The 15643-nt window shown below is 43.6% G+C and overlaps 1 protein-coding gene across 1 annotated transcript in view; it reads left to right on the top strand.

The window, feature by feature from the left end:
• The first annotated feature begins 2388 nt into the window (after positions 1-2388).
• The window catches only part of B3GNT2 (UDP-GlcNAc:betaGal beta-1,3-N-acetylglucosaminyltransferase 2), a 28216-nt gene continuing 14961 nt past the window's right edge, over positions 2389-15643 (top strand). The window contains exon 1 of the mRNA XM_081265552.1: positions 2389-2604. The gene's annotated coding sequence lies outside the window, so the exon portion shown is untranslated. The remainder of the gene's footprint in view (positions 2605-15643) is intronic.

Below are 15643 nucleotides of genomic sequence, written 5' to 3'. Positions count from 1 at the left end.
GGTTCATATCATAATTGCAATTATTTAAGTGTATTCAATTGTTAAACCCCTTTCTCCAGCTAGACTGTGAGCTCCAAGAGGGAACAGTATGTCTGCCATGTTCACTACTCCAATGCCTAGCCCTCTGCTCTGCATCTCATAGGTAGTTAGCACATATTTGTTGAATAAATGAATAAAACCTCTACCTACTGATGATGAACCCAGTCCTTAACTAAGAGTAGGGACTATAGATAAGTGGGTTTGAATTCTACATTGAATTTTTCCCCCAAGTCAGAACGACTGTTGCTAATACACTCCAAGTTGGACTAATAAATGGCAACTTGGAGAGAATGCCCTTATTTTTAAATTTCAAGGCCTGGGCAGCCTTTGGCAGCTGTGAAGGACACAAGCTTAATTTTCTTGTTGGTTGCTAGCTGACATTGTAGCAGTTCCTTTACTAAAAACTGCTTGGCTGGCAGTCCTTGAAAGCATGTCTGTGGCTACTGGGAATGAATTTTAAAAGAAGAAACTTGCACAGTAACAAAATATCATTTTGATAGCTTAGAAGGATCTTCTTGAGATATCAGCTTTGCCCCCTTACAACATTTAAAGATCAAAACAGAGCCTACAAACATCTTTATTTAAACCAAGGGACATGATTTAAGATTATTTATTTTTACACGAATTGATTTATCTATTAATATACATTTTTTTGTAGATTTCTTCTAATTTGTTTCTTTAAAAGTTTTGTTAGTTTTCTAAATTATGGGAATAAATAAAACTGGAAAAACAACATTCAAGTTTTGTATGCCCTTTTAAATTTACCTCCCTTTCTTACCCGCCCCTATCCCAAACTCCAGTAACTATGGTTAATGGTCCATGTGCATCATTTCAAATGTCTCTCCTATGAATACACAAAAATACAACTTGTTTCTTGGACTTCACGTCCTAGTCTTAGTAAAATCATGTGATCAACATAAAAGCAGGAAGATCTTGAGACTGCAGTTCATAGCCCTTCCAGATCCACTGACTCACAATCCTTATTTCTAGAGGGTCGTACCCACGTGGCTCTGTGCATCCAGCGACAATGTGCTCTTTAAGTGCTGATGGTGATGATGGATTGAGCTGAATTTGAAGGTACCCGAAATTTCTTACATTAGCAATTCCCTCCCTTTGGCTAACTTCACATCTTGACAGCTTTCTGAGAAAAAAAAATAATTGCAAATAGTTAATTCCTCAGAACGATTACCCAGAGGGGATCATTTTCAGCCCAGGGGAGTAAGGACAAGGTGAGGCAGCGCTTGCAGGTGCACCTTGGGCGGGTCTTGCCGGCTAGGCTGGACCTTTCGAACCCGTGCAACTTTTCCATCCGGTCGCGCCAGATTTACCTGGGGCCCTAAAGTGGTGTCAGCAGGCCGGACTCCTAGTGGCATGTAGTGCTCTGGCGAGACAGCAGGGGCGCTGGGTTAGGAGGACGCTTCGGCGCTCCGAGAGGTCCGGCTGGTGGGTGTGGTTGACGCCTAGCCTCCATCCAGCTTGCCGAGCCGAGCAATGTCGCGTGGGGTCAGCGTTCAGCTATTTGGCTATGCCTAGGTACCTGCATTTTGGACTGCGGCGTCGGGTTAGCAGCCCCGCGCTAGGCACCTTGCATTTCCGGCTTCCTGAGACACGAGGGGGACCTCGAGGAAACCCTCTGCACTTCCCTGCTAGGAGGAACAAGACTCCCCAAAGGTCTGGGGCGGCTTCATAAACCCGAGGATCTTGTGGCAGTGCCCAGTGGGCACCACCCTAGACCTCGGGCATCCAAGAGGTGGCTGCAGGTACTGAGTGGGCATGAAACAAAGGTCAGGTTCCACTTTGTCCCTGTACCCGCTCCCCCACCATCTCCCACTGCGGAACGATTTCTAACCCACCCCTGCACCTGAGGGGCGGCTGGGATTCACTCTAGGCCCAGTCACACATAGCCCTGGCCAGGAAAGCTCACTGGGGTCCTCATCAAGTCAGGCGCTTTCTTTCCTTGCATGGAGCGGACTGCAAAGAGGGGCCAACTGAAGACATTTAGGTTAGACCTGAGTTAAAAGTGATTTTTTAAAGTTTCAAGCTGCCCTGTTTTTCGGGAAGGGTTTATTTCCTAGGGGGTCCCTTTTCTCCAGTGTAACCCCTTGCTTGCTAGGTGTGGACGTAGAGTTCGTTGGGTCCCCGGAAGCCACGGGAAGCACGAGCCTGGGCGGGTCCAGGGAGCCAAGTAGCTGGCCGGCAGGAGACCGGCCTTCCCAAAACTTGGGGCGCTGGGCGGACTCCGGTGCTGGGCGGTGACGCGAGGGGCGGTGACGAGTCTGATTGGCGCGTCGGTCGGGGGCGGGCCCAGGGCGGGCGCCTAGAGTCAGCCGCGGCGCCGGGATCCGGAGCCTTGAGAGAGGCGTAGCGGCTGCGGAGGCAACAAGTGCTGGAGGCAAGCCGGAACTGTTCACGCCGCAGACTCCGCCGGGCCGCCCGTCCCGGGCGCCGCGCATGGAGCGTGAGCGGCGGCGGTCGCCGGGCTAAGCCGCGCGGAGCGGCTGGGACGTGGATGAGGCCGAGATCTCCCGCCCCCGCCCCGCCGAGCTGGAGCTGCTCCTGGACAAGGTAGGGCCCTAGCGGGTGGTCACCCCCACTTCTTTTCTTCTCGCTCTTCCCTCCCCCGCTGCTTACCCGGGCCCACTCTGTCCGCCCCCTCCCAACTTACTGTTCCGGGGCCCCGTGACTGGACCCCTTCTTTCCTCCCACCTCCGCTCCAGTTCCGGCTCCATACCGGCGCCCCGGCGGAGGAAACCGTTCCTAGGTGGCTTCTGCCGCATTTACGCTTCTTGCTTTCCCCTGTGGTTTCTGCATCTTCCGAACCCTAGATGAAGAGGATAACGAAACCCCCAGTTGCGCGTCTTTGGAGCCTCCTGCTCCATTCCACACCCACCCCCTGGGGCCCAGGGACATTCCCCCTCCTCTCTGCACCCTAACTTCCGGGGGATCCCGCGCCCTGGGCTGCAGGATTTGGGAAGGGGCTTCTGGGTCGGGGCGTCCTCTTCGGGGTATCTGGGTATTTGGGGGAGGGGAGCCGTGTGCGATTTCTCTCGGGCACCCCCGCACCCCACCCTCGCACTGCGCTGGTCTCCAGTGCCGCATGGGGAGATCAGGTGTTTTGTGAGCCAGGGAGCCGCCGGCACCCGCTCCCCACCCCCAACCTCTTGCACTGCCACCTCTGGTTCCCCATAGACTGGTTTCTGCGAAACTTAGGGAGAACCTTTCGCTTTGACCTCTAAAAATATTTCCACGCTGCCCGCGTTGAATGATTAACCAGGCTGCTGGTCCGAGACACCGCGAGGGTGGGGGTAGCTGGCAGGCCAGGGAGCGCGCAAAGCCGCTCTCTGAAAAACACCTCGCCGGGAAGGTGGGCGTGAGGGCCTTGGGCTGTCGTGCTGGTCTGGTGGCTGCGGGATGGCAGGTGGACCCTTCTGGAGTTAATAAAACTGAGTCACCTTGTTACTTTCCAGGCCATGGTTTTTTACATTCTGGGTTGGGGAGCCGCTGAACCCCCTCTTTACCTATCAAGTGGAGGAACAGACAAGAAATCCCCCACAAGTGTCACAGCGTGAAAGGTCGTCTTTAAAAAAACATTACATACATTTATAACCTCGGTTGTTGGTGGGAAGGCTTTCTCCTCCCTAAAACGTAGGGATCGTTTGTCTTGGCTCCCCTCCCTGCATGGCCGCCTCAACCTCCCCGACTTCGTAGACGTTGTTTAGAACAATTATTCTCCTGCCCCTCCCTTTTTAGAGCCTCGTCCGTCAAGTTGCGAAGCCAGTTGTTGAATATGGGCTCCTACTTGTTTTAACAAATTCTTCCAGTGTAATTATTTGTGCCTCGGGAGATGATGGGATGGTTAACGAGGTGGCGACTGGGCCAGGACTGGGAGTGGGAAGGTGGGACTGATCGAGTGTGTGTGTGTGGGGTCTCTTGTGCTGTCTCATGGTCGCCTGTAGATCTGACAGCTGACCTGGAGGGAGGGTAGGTCACTTCCCTCTGCCCTAGTGCCTGCTTCTGCTTCTGGAATTTGGGAGAATTTTACGTAGAGCCCGTGTGCTCTTAAACCAGATTAGATTTTAAGACCAGAGAGGTGAAGGAGCCCTGTTAAGAACTCTGCTGGAGTAATTTGAGTAACCCTTTTCCGCCCTGCCTAGCCTTCACAAACGTGTTTATCATAAGACTTCTGTTAGAAACTCTTTTTTCAGTGTGGAATATTGCTTTTTTCCTTGGGACCCTCTCTGCAGAGGGACTCACTTCTCTTAATTTAGTTTTCTGTATGTATGTTTGTATGTATGCAGATGGTGTATGTATGACCAAAGCCCTAATTCTCCGTTAAATTTGAGTTCCCACCCTCTCTTTTCACTAGTCTTGGTTTTGCTACAGAGGGTTCAGTGACATAGGGCGAATTGTTTTTCATCGGAGCCTTATTTCCCATATCTGGTTTTGGGGATGGTAGTGTCTGCCCTAAGAGGCTCTGTTTGAAGACATGTAGGATGATTTCCTACTCCTGTTATTGGCCTGTTGAAGTTATGGAGGCTTTAATGAGGGGTCCTGGTGCAATTAATATAGAATTTCCTCCTGGCATCAACTTCCTTTTACCCAAAACTGTGGGAACAGTTAGATTTGTCTGAAGATGAAATCAGCCAAATTTGGTAAATGCATTTAGAAGGTTTTTAAAATCCAAGGAATGTGGTAGTCTTTTGAGGAAAATAAGCATAACTTACTTGAATTGATTTTTTTTGTGTGTGTGACTTCTGATGGAGGGCTGGGTAAATAGATGGCTTATGTGGTTAGGAAGATTTCCTTGTTTTAAAAAAATCATGACTTATATTTCTCTAAAACTTCTATATTACCATTATGCTAAAAATAGGAAAGTGGAACTGGTAATTCATGATTGACTTTACACTGTACTCTTTGTTCAAATGTGATTTTTTTTTAAAAGTTACTTTAAAAAGCAGGAAAATCCAAGAACATTAATCATTTTAGTTTACATGATGCATTGTCGGTATAAGGCAAAGATGTTCTGGATAGAGATGTGTGAGGCTTTTTCAGCTGATGGAGGGATTAAGAGAAAAGGTGAATCCTTCTTTCTGAAAACATTAGCTTTTAATGATTTCTAATAATGTTGAGTTTTTTGGAAAACCTAATTTAAGAATGCTGACCATCCCTGAAATATTGCTTTCTTGACCACCAGGTCAGTCTTTTTAAAAAACAAACAAACAAACCAAAAAATCCAACTTTTTTTTTTAATTGTAGATGAACACAGCACCTTTATTTATTTATTCATTCATTTTTTTAAGCGGTGCTGAGGATTGAACCCAGTGCTTCACACGTGCAAGGCAAGTCACTGCCACTGAGCCACAATCCCAGCCCCACCAAGTCAGTCTTTTAATTCTTTCTAACTTCTTTTTTTTTTTTTTTTGAAATATTTTTTAGTTGTTGATCAACCTTTATTTATTTATTTAATTTATTTGTATGTGGCGCTGATAATCGAACCCAGTGCCTCATGCATGCTAGGCAAGCGTGCTACCACTGAGCCACAACCCTTATTTAGAGTTCTTTTAATATATTAACATTTAAAAATTTTTTATTTAGTGTTTTTTTTGATAGTTTTATTAGTTTGTTAAAGACTTTAAAAATTACTGAATGCAAATGGATATTTTTTCCCCCCAGTACTGGGGATTGAATTCAGGGGTGCTTTATCCTCCCCATCCCTTTTGTTGGGGGATGTGTATGCCATGGATTGAACTCAGGAGCTCTCAACCACTGAGCCACATCCCCAGCCCTATTTTGTATTTGATTTAGAGATAGGGTCTCACTGAGTTGCTTAGCACCTTGCCATTGCTGAGGCTGGCTTTGAACTGGCCATCCTCCTGCCTCAGCCTCTGGAGCTGCTGGGATTACAAGCATGTGCCATTGTGCCCACCCCCCCATCCCTTTTTATTTTTTGAGACACGATCTCATTATATTGCCCAGGCTGTCCTCAACTTGTGGTCCTCCTGCCTAAGCCTCCTGAGTCTCTGGGATTACAGGAGTTTGTCACTGTGCCCAGCTAAATGGTTGCTTTTATAAATACTGAGATCCTGCAACTGGGATAATATATCTGCAGCAAATCCAATAGGATATATAAATTACCAATACTGAAAGATTCTCATAAAGGCCTTTTGGTCTTATGTATAAATGCTTAGGGGAAACTAAAGTCATTTTGATCAGTTGCCTGATATTTTTTGGTGTGCCCAGAAAGCTGAAATGTGAATTAAACTAGTCTATGGTAAATATTTGCTGGCTGCATAATCAAAAGCATCCATTAGGGGCTGGGATTTTGACTCAGTGGTAGAGTGCTTGCCTCGCACACATGAGGCACTGGGTTCAATCCTCAGCACCACATAAAAATAAATAAATAAAGATACTGAGCCCATCTACTATATATACATATACATATATATATGAAGAAGAAGAATGCATACCCCCAACAGGTGTGGGTCCAGTTGTTCTCCCGCCACTGCCTCAAGGTGGGATAACTGTTAGTAGGCACTTGCCAAATTTGTCTCCAAATTGTAGGATGAATATATTCCTCTCTCTGGAGAGGCAATTACTGTTCGGATAAGAGGTGTGTACATGTGTGGGGTAAGGCTTTGAGAGAATTGATGTAATGATTTCATCATCACCCACTGGTGATGAGGCTTTGCCAAGTCTAACAAAGCTTCAGTGAGAAGAATTTATTACTTGATGGAGAATTTTTTTGTGGGGGGGGGGTGGCAGTGGCACACATAGTGGCCCAGTCTCTACTGCTAGAACAAGTTATTTGTACTGAGTTTTCTATTCCTTACAACTCTTGGGTTGAGTTTTTTACACTACTTAAGTTGCTCCTATTGTGAGTTTTATGTCCTTTGCTCAGCAGCTTTGTCTTGGCTTGATTTAATCATTGTAACAAAATCCAACCTTTGTGAGAGTCAGCATTGTTGATAAAGTTATAACATATCTAGAAATATTTGTGTAATTTAAACTTTCAGCATTTCCATAGTTAAATTGAAGAACTTTGTTATAGGTTATTTTCTGTGCCTCTGTAAATGTTCCCTTATAGCAGGGTTTATATTATTTAAAAAAAAATTCTCATGTGGCTACAGAGGGGAAATTCCCAGTAGCCAGGAAACCGATACTTTCCACTTTTCATTCTGCAGCATTTTAAACCAAGTTTATTGCTCAGATGTGTTCAGTGTGATGTGACTAGAAGGTTCATTGCTTACTGGAATTTTTTTTTTTTTTAAAGGTATCATCCAAGGTAATCAACTCTGGAGTGTGGGTGGTTAGGTTCTATCAGTGGTGGTGTGGTGGTTTAATGGTTATAAGCCTAAACTTGAAGTCAATTGGATGATTTTTTTTTTTTAACTTGAGGTATAACATGAAGTGTATGAAGTACCCAAAGTGTGAGCTTATGTGTGTGTTTCTACCTCCCAGATCCAGAAATAAATATTTCTTCTACTATAGAAGCTTCTGGTGTTCCTTTCTAGTCAGAACGTACTCCCTAGAGGAAACAGTTATTCTTACATCATCATAGATGTGATTATATCATCATAGATTGGTTTTACCTATTCTCGAACTCCACATAAGTGGAATCTCAGAATGTACAGAGTGTGTAGTCTTTTGTGAAACAGGCCCGGATTTGAGTTCTGTTTTGCCACTTACTATGTAACTATGGACAAGTTACTTGACTCTGAGCCAGTTTTCTCGTTGTGAAATATCTCATAGATATGCTGGGAAAGTTTATGTGAATGATATACCTAAAATACCTAGCACTGTGGCTGATAGGCAATTTTTTATTTCATTAAAAAGATAACTAAAGCAACTATGTCTTCTCTGTTTATACAATCCATTTCATTATAAAAGTCAGATAGGTCATTTTTTTTAATATAGGTCTGTTATTGAAAGGAAACCAAATTTGTTTGATTCAATACTTTGTTGATGTGGCATTTAGCTTAAAAAATGTATTATTTGTTGATAGTTGATCTCCTATTACTTTCAGTGGATTTTTCCTCTCCAATGACAGTTATTGAAATGTCCCATACGTAGCTCTTGATCTGCTAGCTGTGTTATGAGCTAGCATGCAGAAGGGTGCAGTAGTGAGAGCTGGTTTGCATTTGATCTTGAAGTGTGTGGAAGTGTTTAGATGAAAGTCATCAGTAAGTGCCCAAGATGCTCAGAACATTTTCTGCTGCATTATGTTTTGTGAAGTAATTATTTCAGAAGTGAAAGCACAGGGCCAATTGTTTTAATTGCATGCTTCAGACAAGCCATTTAAAATGTTTTCGACTTTTGTAATCTTAACTCTATAAGTGGTTTTATATATTCAATGGTCTCATGTCCCCAGTGGGTTTATTTGATACTTCTTAATTTTGGACTCCTCCTTCAATTGTAACTTGGGTGGTATTTTGGCATTCTTTCCAAAAGTTTTTCTTATATTTATTTAGAAACAACATTCAAGATAAGGTGAAGGAAATTAACATGAATCCCAATGTGTCTTAACACTAACTATTAACAACTTGATTTGGACCCTGTAAGTGTTCTTCTCTGCACATGTATACTTCTAGAATGACCTCAGAAAAAACACACTGCTGGCACTTTAGGCTTATTTGACAGTGTGATGGCTTGCCTAAGAGATGCCTGGCAGATAGGGCAGGTATATCAGAATGCCTAGGTTCAGGCCCATTCATATTCTAACTCTTGCTTGTAGCTCTCCCTCTTCTTAGTAGTGCTGGAAACCCAGTCCCCTGAGTCTCTCTCCAGGGAGCCTCCAGATTGCAGGAACTGAGAGGGAATGCCTATTCTGAAATCCTCCTCCTCTAGTTAAGAGCTCAAGATGATGGCTGGTGAAGTGGGCTGTGTTCAGTAGCTAGTGTCCATTGATAGAGCACCTAGCACTGTGCTCTGTCCTGGGTGTGTTTACTGGTGGGTCAGGCATGGTTCTGGGTCTTGGCCTACTGAAGTTGGCTATCTGGTAGACCCTGAAAAGAAATTGGTGAGAGTGCTTCTGAAGAGGCAGAAACAAAGTATGTGTTGGGCAGTCAAGAAAGGCTCCCTGAGGAAGGGGCACTTGGACTTAGCCTTGAAGAATGAACACATAACTTTTTAGGGGCAGAGAAAGGAAGGCAGAGGTGGCCATTGGATTGCAGCCTGAGAGAACAGGATATTTAGAAGGCTCATAGAGCCATTTCAGAGGAAGCAGCAAGGTATACTGTGAGTTTGGAGTGCAGGGTGCTTTGGAGCAGGTAACAGCCTGCAGCACAGCCTCAATGACTGTGCAGAGATGTGGTACTTGATAGTTTCAGAGGCAGTGGGGAGCCATTGAAAGTTCTTGGGTGCACAGGGTGTGGTGACATGTCATGGTCAGACTTACATTGAAGAGGATGAACTTGAGCCAGAGAGGTGGATGGGAGACTGGACTGATCAGGAGCCTGGGTCATTATATAGACAGCCTGGTGGGGCTGTCCGCTTCCTATTTCCCCTGCCCTCAATCTGTTTTTGGGAAGAAACTGGAACTACCTTGATTGAGTTCACTTCTCTGATTCAGACTCCAATGAGTCCCTCTCTTCCCCAGAATAAACCCCAAATTCTCACGTCACGTATTGGGATGTGGATATCCTCGTCTCTCACCTCCCTTCACCCCTCCACACACTAGCTTTCCTGCCTGTGGCCTTGGTGCCGCCTGCTACCTCTGGCTGCAGTTATTCTTCACCCTTTTCTCTCTGATCACCCCGCTTAACACAGCCTTACCCTTATTCCTTTAGTTTTTGTTGTTTTGTTTTAGACATTGCTTGGTTTAAGTGGGTGCTTGTTGGAATTTATTGAATTAGACCACCTCATTAGCTTCGGTAGGGGAAAAACTCAGTTCAAAAACAGAGCAGAGGTGGTACAGGATTAAAGACCATGTGTGTTTGAAAGAGGTGAGAGATGAATCATGGATGGGTGGGATAAGATTTAGAAACCAATTAAAGAAGATGTGGAGGAGGAGGTGAGCTACAGACATGGGCCATTGGGATATCATTTAGTATACGGAATATTAGAGTCTGTGGTAGTGTCTAAAGGTGCAAAGGACAGGAGTGTGGGATGAGGGAAGACCCAGTAATGGACTTGGTCCATTTTGGGGGGTTGAGGCCAGGAATTAAGGCTGCCAAGAGGGAAGAGAATCAGGAGGTGATAGGGTTTGCCCCAAATGGGAGGGTAGAAGTGGTGGCCAAAGGTGTTGGGTGCCCTGGGAATCCAGGAGAGTGCAAGGATTGTGAAGATGCTAGACGTGAGGGGAATTAAAAAGGGGTCAAGGCAGGACGAGGGGCATGACAAGAGTGAGTAATTGCAGCACCTGGAGAGAGAACTTTTCAGTGGAGAAGTGGAGATTGCTAGTGGTTCAAGAACCTGGGGGCACAGCAGAGGTTGTCAGTGGGGGTGACTGGTGATGTGGAGATCTTGCAGAAGGAGGGTTAGGTTCCAGAGCTGACATCAAGTATCACTGTAACCATGGCAACTCACTTAGCTTCTGTTTCCCACCCCCTTGCAAAATAGGATAAAACCTGCACAGCCACCTTTCTGGGTTTATTTTAAGTGTAAATCCATTGAAATTGTGAATATGAAGGTGTTAACACTCTAGTAAGGTATTTCTATGAACCATAAATTTGCCACAGCTTATATAATTTTTGCTTCACAATTTTTATCATTTATTTTCTTTGAAAAGCACTCAACATTCAAATGCTTCTCTAAAGTGTTGCTTTTTTGAGTCCTGATCAGGGAGTGATACAGAGTGTGTGTGTGTGTGTGTGTGTGTGTGTGTGTGTGTGTTTAAACAAACCCTTCAGGTCTAGCCCTAGGTGTTCAGTAGGAAGTCTGGTGGTATTCTCAAAATCAAATATATTTGTCTAACACAGGGTCAGAGTGGATTTGTTACAAATGTCATCCTATCTAAATGTACCTGGTCCTCTGTATCCATGAGTTCCACAACCAAGGGTTCAACTAATTGTAGGCCAAAAACATTCAGAAAACAACAACAACAAATAATGCAAGGTAAAAAATACAGTATAAAGTTGCTTTTGGAAAATATGGGGGGTATGTGTGTGTGTGTGTGTGTGTGTGTAATATATATACAAAAAGTTTTATTTAGCCATAAAGGAAAATGAAATTATGTCATTTGTAGGAAAATGGATGGAATTAGAGACCATTTTGTTAAGTGAAATAATACAGACTCAGAAGGTTAAGGGTCATGTTTTTTCTCTTATGCAAAATTTAGAGAGGAAAAAGGAAAAGAAAGGTGGGGGTGGGGTGGGGAGGATCTTGTAAACATCAAAGGGAGATCAGTAGAGGAAAGGGACCAAGAAAGGGGAAAGTGCCTGGGGAGTGATATTGACCAAATTATGTTGTTATATTGTGTGCATGTATGATTTGTGACAACAAACCCTGTCATTAGTTTGCAAGCATAATGCACCAGTAAAATAATGTGGGAAGAAAAAAACCTGCTTTCATAGTGTTGACTTTGTATTAGGTAGTATAAATAAATAATCTAGAGATGATTTAAAGTATACTGGAGGATGTACATATAAGTTATATGCAAATACTGTGCCATCTTAAAGACTTGAGCATCAGAGGGTTTTGCTGTCTTCAGGGTCCTAGAACCAGTTCCTCATAGATACTGAACTAATGATATATATTTTAGTTGTAGTTGGAGATAATACCTTTATTTTGTTTATTTTTTTAATGTGGTGCTGAGGATAGAACCCAGGGCCTCGCACGTGCTAGGCTAGCATTCTACCACTAAGCCACAACTCGAGCCCTAATGAGGTGTATTTTTTACACTTCTTATTTTATAGCTGAATTTGAAACTCATTTATGAGGAACTTTTGTAGCTATTATTCTTTTAAGTGAGATGCAGCCATTTTACTTTTCTTCTTTCCCTTCCTCACATAGGAATTATTTCCTTCAAGTGAACTTAAAATGTCTATGGATAGCCCTATTTTTAACTGAATGTTTCTCTTTTGAGTTTTTGTTTCTCAAAGTTCGATGGATCCTGTTTAAAAAAACAAAACAAAACAAAACAAAACAACTCTTTATAATTGAAGTTTTCAAACAAGTATGACACAGAGAAGTGTATAACAAAGCCTTAGGTGGCCAGCGGTTCTTTCAGCAGGATGATTTTCTTTTTTCATCCCTCCCCCACTCATGACCATACTGAAGGGTCTACAGTGGGGAGGCTCCTGTTAGTGTAGAGGCAGCCGAAGCTGTGGGGATCCAGCAGAGGGAATGCCCCGCAAGAAGCTCTAGGCACAAGGATGGATTGCTGTGGTCCTGGTGGTTCCACATGTATGGTAGTGTACAGTGTGTGACTGTGACATTCATAGATGTACTTAAAACTGAGGTGATTTACATTGCTTGGCAAAAGAGGCCCTCTTTCCTAGCTGCTATTGAGCAAACAACATGATCTCTTTTATTTTGGCAACTCGATTTTCTTGGCAAGTGGTGGGAGAAAGCTGTGTTACTATTTCACCTTCTTTAAATAAGTAGCCATAAGTCTTGGTTGAATGATTGGATGATTCCTCAACCCCTTCCTTTAATAGGATATTTGGATGAAAGGCCAGAAGGTCATTTGTTTGGAGGCTTTGTTTTCTAAACACATGATTTATTTTAATATTTTAAAAAATGAGTTAGAAACCACAGTGCTCAAGCCCCTACCAGTAACTAGTTACAATTTAGCCAACATTTGAGAAATGGAGAAGGGGCAGGGAAGGAATCAGCAAAGGGAGCTGGGAGAAGAGCCTTTTGGCTTATTTTTGCCACCCAGGGTCACAAGTCACTAGGAAGGTGGTCTTCTGGAAGGAGAATGATTTCTGATCCTAGAGAAGGGGACACTGTATGTGTGCGAAGTGGTGCTGGGGCGCATGGTGGTTGGGTGCATTTCTTGTCAGTCATTTATGGCACTTGAGGGTGGGCTGTGTAGTTCTGCCCCCCTTGGGGTTCAGGGCTGGATCTCAGGTCTCTTGGAACCATCCTGGTTGGGAGGCATTGCTGATGTGGAGGGTGGTTTCCAAGTGACTAGATGGTGGTACTCTTTTAGAGGGGCTCCGGTTTGGGGAGATCCTGAATGCCAGGAGGAGAGGTTAAATCCAGAACCCTACCCCAGTGCTCACAGAATAGGAGGCAAATTTGAACCCGAGTCTTGAAGATAAGAGTAGAATAAAGCAGCAAGAGAAAGGGCATTTTTAAGCTGAGAGAAGCCAGGCTGAGCAAAGGCATGGGTGGGAAGTATAGAAGTTGTTTTTAAGGGGTTCTTGTGCTCAGAAGGCTGCCAGAAGGGGATTTTGAGGTTGTCATGCTTGGATCTGGGGTCAGGTCTTTGTGAGAGTCCTCAGTGAGGATGGGGATGTCTGACCTCGCAGCTCTGCATTGGTGTTGGGGCATAGGTTCCCAGTTCTTGACCCTCTGTGCTCTCTGGGAACCTCAGACAAGTTTTACATCCTGGGAGCCAGTTTGCTTATCTGTAAGAGGAGGATAGCTTCACAGAATATATCCAGTTGGCCCTTGGCACACTTCTGGGCACATAGAGGAATCCTTAGTGACCAAGGTAGGGACTAGGTGTGCAGTTGTTGATTTGCCTTGTTGTTATAAGGATTGTCCCTGATGATTGTCCCACTTCTTGTATTATTTCCCTCCCCCAAGGTGTTAGGTCCTTGGCCAACCTTCCTGTCAATTCGCCCTTTTTAATACATTATTTAAAAATCTCTGCACAGGCCAGTTTTACAGAATGTTCTGTATGGGTTTGTGTGTATGTGTGTTGCTAGGGATTGAAACTGGGACCTTGCACATGCTGAACATGTGCTCTTCCACTGAACCACAACCGCAGCCTTTGCTATGAGATTTTTCATGCCAGTTTTTACAAGAGTGAGTCAGGCAGCTATCTCAAGGCTGCTCCTCTAAGAGACTCCAGTGGGTAAGTCAAGGAGTTTTAGAGTTTGAGACTGTGTCCCTTATGCTCCTTGGTATTCCCTTCACTACCAAGGGCATGTTCTCTTTTAAGAAAATATGTCACTGAAAACCTTCCTCTTAAGAGCCAAGAAATTGAGACCTCCCAAGGCAATTTATTAAGTTACCTAAAATAAACACAATGAATGTCATTGGTATAAATTTAAATGTTTATTGAAGTTACAAAAGAAGGCAATTTTTTAATATGTTTTATGCAATCCCTAGTTGGAGAGTGTTTGCACAATGCTTTCCTTATTTTTAGAGCTTGTATTTTTATTTTGGAAGAGATACAAATATAAACATTTTAATTTCAGGAAAATTATGGAGATGCTGTCAAGCTCTGTATGTCATGGGATAAGAATTACCAAATATAATTTCATAGAATTGGGAAGGACTGGTTATTTTGAATTTGTCCATATAGTACCTGTGAGAAGTGACATGGATGGTTCTTTATGTCATGGAAAATGGCAGGTTGAATTTGGTTGTCCAAGTACTTAACAGTAAAGTGATTCTTTTAGAATCTGAATTTTTTACTTATGTTTGTGATCAGTTGTCACAGCCTATAGAACTACATGTTGGAGGATGTCGTTTTGAAAATTAAAGAGTTTGAGGGGAGTCAAAATTTTAATTTTGTTAATTGGTCATTAATTGAGTTTTACTAGATAAGTTACTTTTCTGATGCCCATTTGAAAATATTCTTTCTTAATTGATTTCCCCAGCTGTTCTGTCTGTGTCTGTAGGTATGAGTAGCCCACCTAGCAGATGCTGCATTACCTCCCCAACCCCCCAAACCCCTGCACACCAAGGTTGCCAGACTGGGCTTGATGGCCTACTTATTTCCAGAAGCAATTACATAAGGTCAGCTTGACAACTCAGTTTATATAATGGGATCTGTTTCTAATCCAGTACTGCAATTTATGCATGTGCATATTTATTAATTTTTAATTGCCTCTCCTTTCCTTCCCCCATCCCTTGGGCCTGTATTTGTTTATAGATTAATTTAATTGTATGTGACTGTTTCCTGAGAGGTGGTTTTAGGTGATGTACTGCTAACTTAACATGATACCTTTACACAGTCCTGATGGGTGAGGTGTTGAGAAAGCTTGAGAATTGGAAAAGTCTTATGACCTTGTGGACAGGAGTGGCTAGGACTGGAAGATAGACTGGGCCAGGGAGGGTTGCTTTATGTGGGGAGAGGTATGCTGGATACTAAGACCTGTGTGTGAAATTATCTAAGAATGATTATTTACTGCAGTATTAAATATTCTCAATCAAAAAGATTATAAAGAATAATGATTTTTCTTTAGGTCCTACTATCTTTACTGCCTTTCCCCTTTCTTTGTCTTTCTTGTCTTCATATTTATTGTCTTGAGTGGCAGTCTGCTCTAGAGACAGAGCCAGGCTTTCTGTGGTATGCCTGACATGTTATCACATAGTGATAGGTCAGATAAACATGGGTGAGGTGTTGTAATAGCAAGGAGGAGGAAGTAATAAAAGTGAGTGCAGTCCAGGTTGGGAGAAATGGGAGTGCAAGGCCAATGGGCGTCTTAAATTTTTTTTTTTTTATGTTGATAATCCAGAATTGAAGCTGTAGAAAAAGATTTTG

This window comes from Spermophilus citellus, assembly GCF_964194105.1.
Source record: "Spermophilus citellus genome assembly, chromosome: 13".
NCBI classification, from domain to species: domain Eukaryota; kingdom Metazoa; phylum Chordata; class Mammalia; order Rodentia; family Sciuridae; genus Spermophilus; species Spermophilus citellus.
This window is presented reverse-complemented; position numbering and strand designations above follow the sequence as displayed.